Source organism: Gambusia affinis, linkage group LG01, assembly GCF_019740435.1.
Source record: "Gambusia affinis linkage group LG01, SWU_Gaff_1.0, whole genome shotgun sequence".
Taxonomy (NCBI): Eukaryota; Metazoa; Chordata; class Actinopteri; order Cyprinodontiformes; family Poeciliidae; genus Gambusia; species Gambusia affinis.
The window spans coordinates 32,926,984-32,933,578 of NC_057868.1; positions in this window are offsets into that span (position 1 = coordinate 32,926,984).

Below are 6,595 nucleotides of genomic sequence, written 5' to 3' on the forward strand. Positions count from 1 at the left end.
CTTGAGATGGATCTTTTCCATATTTTGGAATGATTTTCTGAAATAACTGAACTTTTTATTGATTATGGATCTTATTGGCATGCAGTTGTTTGTTTTGACAGGTTGAATTTAGATGAAGTAACGCTACATTTCCTTGTTTCTCTATTTTATTAGCTTCCATTGGCACTTCAGTCTTTCTGCTCTTTATTCTCTGCCACAGCTAATCAGCAAACATTCACATTATGCATTTCAGATTAAATAGTTCTGCGCTCCAGTGTAAACATATAGTAATCACAGTAAAGCTGCTGCTTGAGTCCGTTGTTTTCTAACTACAATAGTGTTAGAAATCTAGTGAGGATTTTGCTTGTTGAACATAGATTCCCCTGAAAACTTTAAATTTATTAATGCAATATGCAGAAAACTTCCGGTGGAACGATAAAAGTGCATGATTCTATGATAAAGGATTTTATTGTTGGGGCATTTCTGTGATCCAAGAGAGTCGCTTTATTTTGAAGGTCACCTGGTTTGTTGACATCATCTGGAAATCAAATTGTACCATTTTTAACTTACGAGAGAAATAATCAAATATTTGGATTTTTAATGAGGAAACGTTTTAACAATTTACTGACCATTTCCTGCAAGATCCTGCTTTTTCATTTCTGTGCCTTGTTTTTGGTCCTTTTATTTTATTTAATTTTTTTAAATCTCCACCTTGCAGTCATTGTTCAAACACTGTAGCTTTTATTGGTGTAAACATTTGAAGTTGATTGAAGCTTTGATAAAGGTGACGTCTCATTTTGGTAAAATATTTTCACTTTTTAGCTCCTTTTGAGAATTAAGTAATCCTGAAATGTTATCTGTTGTATTTATTATGTAAAATTGCTGCTGTATGGAAATAATAATGAAAAAACGGAGAAGTTTAATGTTCTGACTAAAAAGTGAAAATGCTTTAACATAATGTCGTGCTGCACTGAAGGTTGTAAATTGATCTATTTAACTCACACTGTGGATAATTTATTGTTCTTTGCTGTATTATATTTTAACTGTATTTAAGTGGTTTGCATTTTCTGTAAATCAACTTATCATTCAAATACTCCAAACAAGCTTTCTGATGGTCCTCTACTTTTTATGTGTATGCAAGTTGACCTCTGTTGACCTCCAGAAGAATAAAAAGCCAACACTGTACACCGTTTCAGTTTTGGGATGAGTTTGTGATCTTTATTTACACAGAAATTAATTCTTAAATGCTTTTATTTAAAACAAAAAACTTCAGATTGTAAGAATGTCACTTACGGTGATGCAAACCATAATTTACACACCATAAATAAACAGTAATTTTTTCCCCTCATTGTCTGAAGTTAAAAATTTTCTAGTTTTATATTTGAATTACCCAAATTATTCTATTTGTTTAAAGCCGGAAAACTTGCCAAGAACTTTTTTTTTTTGTTGTTGTAACTTTTCTCAAATTCAAATGTTTCCATACATTTTTATTAACTGTTTACAAAAATCTGGTTTCAACAGTACATGCAATGCAAATATTGGTATTAGGTTTTCAAATAAATTCAAGTATTAAAGTTGAGAGTTTTCAGGACCTACTTACACACAAGCCCATTTTGTTTTTCCTTTCTTCTTCAAGGTTAGAGTACCAACATGCACAACTAACAGGTTGATAAGGGATTCAAAAAATGGCAAAGTGGGATATTTGTTCTGACATTTTAACAGCTGGAAAAAGCCTTATCTGTCCTACCATCACAAACATAAATGTACAGTTAGCTTATCTCCACTGGGACTTTACCTTGAACTGTGTGCTTTGGTCAGATAAAGCTAAGATTTCTTTCAGCAACAAACACTCTAGGTGGGTTTAGCATGAAAGAAAAGATAAAAATTAAAAAAGATAATCTTATACGTATTGTTTGGCTGTTTGTTTGTTTTTTTGAAAGGCCTGCAGAATGTAAAGGTAATAACTGGGTGTTTTAGTAGGATAATGATCCAAAACAAATGATCAAATCAACAGTGGAGTGGTTAAATCTTAAGAAAAATTCAGCATCTTCAGGATCTAAAGACGGTTTTTTCACATTTCTTAAACTTATAGTAAATTTGTATTTTTCTGTGCTACTTTAATAAAGAATGTATTATTTGTTTTAAGAGGCTTTCCACATCTAGAGCTGAAATTAAAGGCGGTTGGTTTTGTAAACGATGTTAAAGGTTCTTCATAGAACCAGTGTTTGTTTGGTTTTTGTCCCTTCTGGGCTGCTGTAGAAACATGTCGGTGAAACCAGATCTTTCTGTATGAAGAGCGTTAAAGGCTTACCCTGCTTGTAGCTACGCCTCTCATGCCTAATTCAGCAACTAATCAGCTCGGGTCTCACTAATCTGTAAACAGAGGAGAAGTCACCATCAACGCTGTGAAAAAAATGCACCTCCCGTTTTCACACAATCCTTTAGAAAAAGTATTATTCTGTTCAAATCCGTGTTCCAGTCTGAAATGGAAAGAGACTTAGATTAAGGAACAGTTTTCCTGGGAAGCTGACCTCAGCAAAAATGTGCAAGTTTTCCCTAATTTTCATAATTGTGGAAATTTGGAAAGATTTTTTTTTACTAAATCTCAGAGGTTTGCTTGTCTTGCTTCATGTAACAACCATACTGTGACACATAGAAAAGAATTTAGAAACACCAATAATGTTGACCAAAATGCTGCACAATCCAGCCAAGCATAACAGCTAAAGGAGAGACAATATGCACAAAATATGCAAATGTTTAATGGAAAGAAGCATAAAAAGCAGAAACAAAACTAATACTAAATAAAACTGACATCCGACCTTAATTTGAAAGCCAGAAGATTAAAAATAAAAGAAGAAGAGCAGGCAGGCCTTAACATTCATTTAATCATCTGATTGTCAGTTAATTCATATGATATTATGTTATTACGGGGTGAGAGTGTTTTAAATAGGCTAAGAAACTCTGTCCTAAATGTAATTTCTTTCCCCAAAACGTTACTCGGGTAAATGTAACTCACTGCTACCCAACTGTAGTCCTAAAGTTTAAATATTATTTGTAAAAGATTTCCTTTAATGTCTGATTTTCTTCTGCTTGATTACATCTTTAAATCAGTATGTGGTCATCATGTGACAGGACTGCTGCCTGTAACATACTGGGGTCTTTGTCTGATGAGCCAACGTTAAACAACAGTTCACACAGAGCTGGAGCTTCTCATGCACTGCAAAAACACAAAACCTCACCAAGTATTTTCACAAGTATAGTAGACTTGAAATAAGATTGAACTACTTACAATTAACCTTTCAGCAAATAAAAAGTGATTGATTTAAATCAGTAATTCCTCAATATTGGTTAAAAAATATTTATTCGATTAGGAGATTATTTCACTTCTAACATGGGAAAAATGTCTGGTTATAAGTTAAATGAAATATCAATGGAATAAGTACTTTTTCCACCAATATTAAGCAATTATTGACTTAATACAAGCTTTTTTTACCTGCCGAAAAGTTAGTTTTATTTTCATTTCATGTGTACTACAACTAAAAACTAGACTAAAAATACTTTTGTGTTTTTGCAGTACATGACAAACTCCAGCTCTATATAAACTGTTTTTTAGCCTTAGTTCATAAGACCAATGTTATGTTATTTTAATCACTATTGACTTAAAACGAGCTCCTATTTCTTGCTGAAAAGTTATCTGTAAGTTAGTTTTGTCTTATTTCAGTGTGCTAAGATATTTGCACTAAAAACTAGACAAAAATACCTGGTGAGTTCTTGTGTCTTTGCTGCGTTTCTCTGTTACATGTTTCAGAGTTCAGTTAAATCTCTTAAAAATCCCAGCACGAGTTCAGAGTTTGCGGTTAGACTGAACGATCTGTTGCTCCGGTTTATAACAACAGAAAACCACCACAGCTGTTTACAGCTTCCAGGCTCGACACCTCGTCTTTATGGACTGCGGAGAGTTTTAAGAAGTTTGTGTGCCTGCAGGGAGTGGTCAGAGGAAGTCTGTTTTGTTTGGCCCGACTGGAGCCCTGTAGGCGTGGGACTCCAGTTGCGATGTCAGGCTGCAGCCAATCAACCCGGCTGCACGCTGTTGCTGTGTGGAGGGAAATTGAGGGCTGTGGGGGTGGAGATGAGCGTCTTGAAGTTAGTGCTAAAGTCCATGAAACTGGATCCTTGTGTGAGGAAAAAAAAGAAACAGGGGTTAGCTTTGTTGGAGGTCAAATAAGTCAAAATTTTAAGTCATGTGATTTCACAGGGACTTGGGATGAAAGAATCAGTTTTTTGCTGCTTGTGGCGTCTCTAGTGAATCGCTCATGGAGAAGGCAGAGACATTTGTCTGTTTCTCTTAAACGTGGAGAAAGTATGCGAGGAAGGCGGTCAGTGTGAGTTACGATGAAGTCCAGGAGCTCAGGAGAGAAAGGCAGAGATCTCAGGGAGACTCTTTAGTTACTCACTCACCCCATTCCTGCTGGTTGTCCTGGGTAACTTGTTAATGACAAGCTGATTTTCAGGTTTCTAATCTGGTGGTGTGTCTTAGACCTTAACCAGAAGCTGGGTTAAGCTGGTTAAAGCTGCAGTGGTTTGGTACTTGTTTCGCTGCTGTGCTGAACCTGTAATTTCTTCCAGTTGTGAAGCTCTGAGCTCTGAACACGGCCGTGTCACAGTTTAAATCCGTCTCGTGGTAAAACGTAGTCCTGGACAGAAGTAAACATTTGAGATTAGAGCATCTGCACTCACAGTTAAGAGTGACCAAACCCTGTTGATGTAATCAGGATGAACGCCAACGCCAACTTCTTCTAAAACATTTTGAGAAAAATGACAAGAAAAACCTTCCACACCTCATAGGTATGAGGTGTGTAAAGAAGTTTCTGGATTGTTTTTAATAAGTAAAAGTGTCAAAAAAAAAAAAAGTAAAAAAAAAGTGGAACCATTTGGAAGAGTATTGTGTTTAAACATGGTTATTTATTCAAGGTCAGGTAAAGAAAGGGTTAATCAGAAAAGAGGCCATGGTAACAGCCATGTTGATCAACACGTCGCAGCGTCAGGCTGTACAGATATTTTCCTTCATGGAAGCCGGTTAGAGTCGATGGAAGGTGGATGGAGATAAATGTAATGCTGGTATTAAACTCATTTTTGTTTTGGGCCGAATGAAGATCATTAATGCTCTTAAAGGGCCGGTTGTGCCAGAACGTATTGATAAAACCAGCTCACAAACTGTTAAAACATCAACAAATTCTTAAAATTAAATAATATTGAACATATTTTCAGTTCCTCCAGGATTTTGCGATTGTTTTGTGATTTAAAAAAATAAAAAGTATTTGTGGTACTAGTTTGGAAATTTTTGCGATATTTGCACTTCTTTATGACGGTAAATTTGACTTTTTGGTACTCACTGTAAATATCATGGGCTGTAATCTCACATTAATTGAAGCTGAGGCAGCTGTTTAAAACAAGTGTGAAAGTTTTTGACAATTTTTGTGGAAGATCTGCAATAAACTCCCAACTACGTAATAGTGCAGAAAAGTGTGAGGATTTGTTGATTTGACATGAATTTCCACGATAATTCGCAAAAAATGGAGGGACTGATTGCTATAATTTGGCAGTAAAAAGATAAAAGCTGCATTGATTTGACTGATAACATAATATTTAAGCACATTTAGTGTTTAGTTTAGAAACTAGCGGGCCACATAAAAAGCTACGGCGGGCCGGATTTGGCCCACAGGCCTCGAGTTTGACACATAGATCAAAACGAAAATGACAGAATGGCCCAGTCAAAACCCAGACACAAATAAAAATAAGATTAATTTCTAAGATGCTGTCAGAAGTTGTTCTTTTGTTAAAATATGAAGTGAAAACATGGAGGCTGTTGGTTTTGGGGGGATGGGCTCATGGCGTCTCCCACTGGCAACGCAGCATTCGAAGGCCACAATAATCCTGCGTGACAAGTCTCCATTTTGGAAAGGCACGTTTTCCCGATAATAGCTTTGTCTCTGTAGGAGGTTTTTGCTGTTTTGGTGTAACAAAACCAAGCAACATTTTGCATATTTCCACAAAACAGAGTGAGGAGTAGAAACCGTCCATGTGCATAACTGGTCCTCCTGCAGGAGTGACCTTTCACCTACTAACACTGAGAGAATTAGAAAGCTGCACAGCTGAAATCCATGTGTTTAACAGGAACTGAAAAACTATTTGTTCTCACCAGACTATTGTTCTTCTGAGATTTCACTGAGCTGGAGATGAGGAGGTGATGAAACACGCAGATAAACGTCGCGTTATCTCAACTGGTCACATCCGCAGCTGACAACAGCTGCCTGTCATTAAAATAATAAATCCTACAGTTTTAAGCGCAACGTTGAGCTGGAAAATGTGCAAATAACTGACTTTTTATGCATGTTTTTTCCTGTAAACAGAGGCTTTGCCCAGCGTTTCTCTTCTGACTCACTGTGTTTCAGTTCTGTCTGCAGCCTTCAGCTCAGAGGAGCACAGTGACCCGGTTCATACATGTGCATAGTTCTGCTGGGGCCTCTGGAATCTGCTGCTAAGAGCTATTCTTACATTTACCTCACAATTTCATGAAGCATTTATTCCCACATGTCAGATAAATGTTGAAGAAACT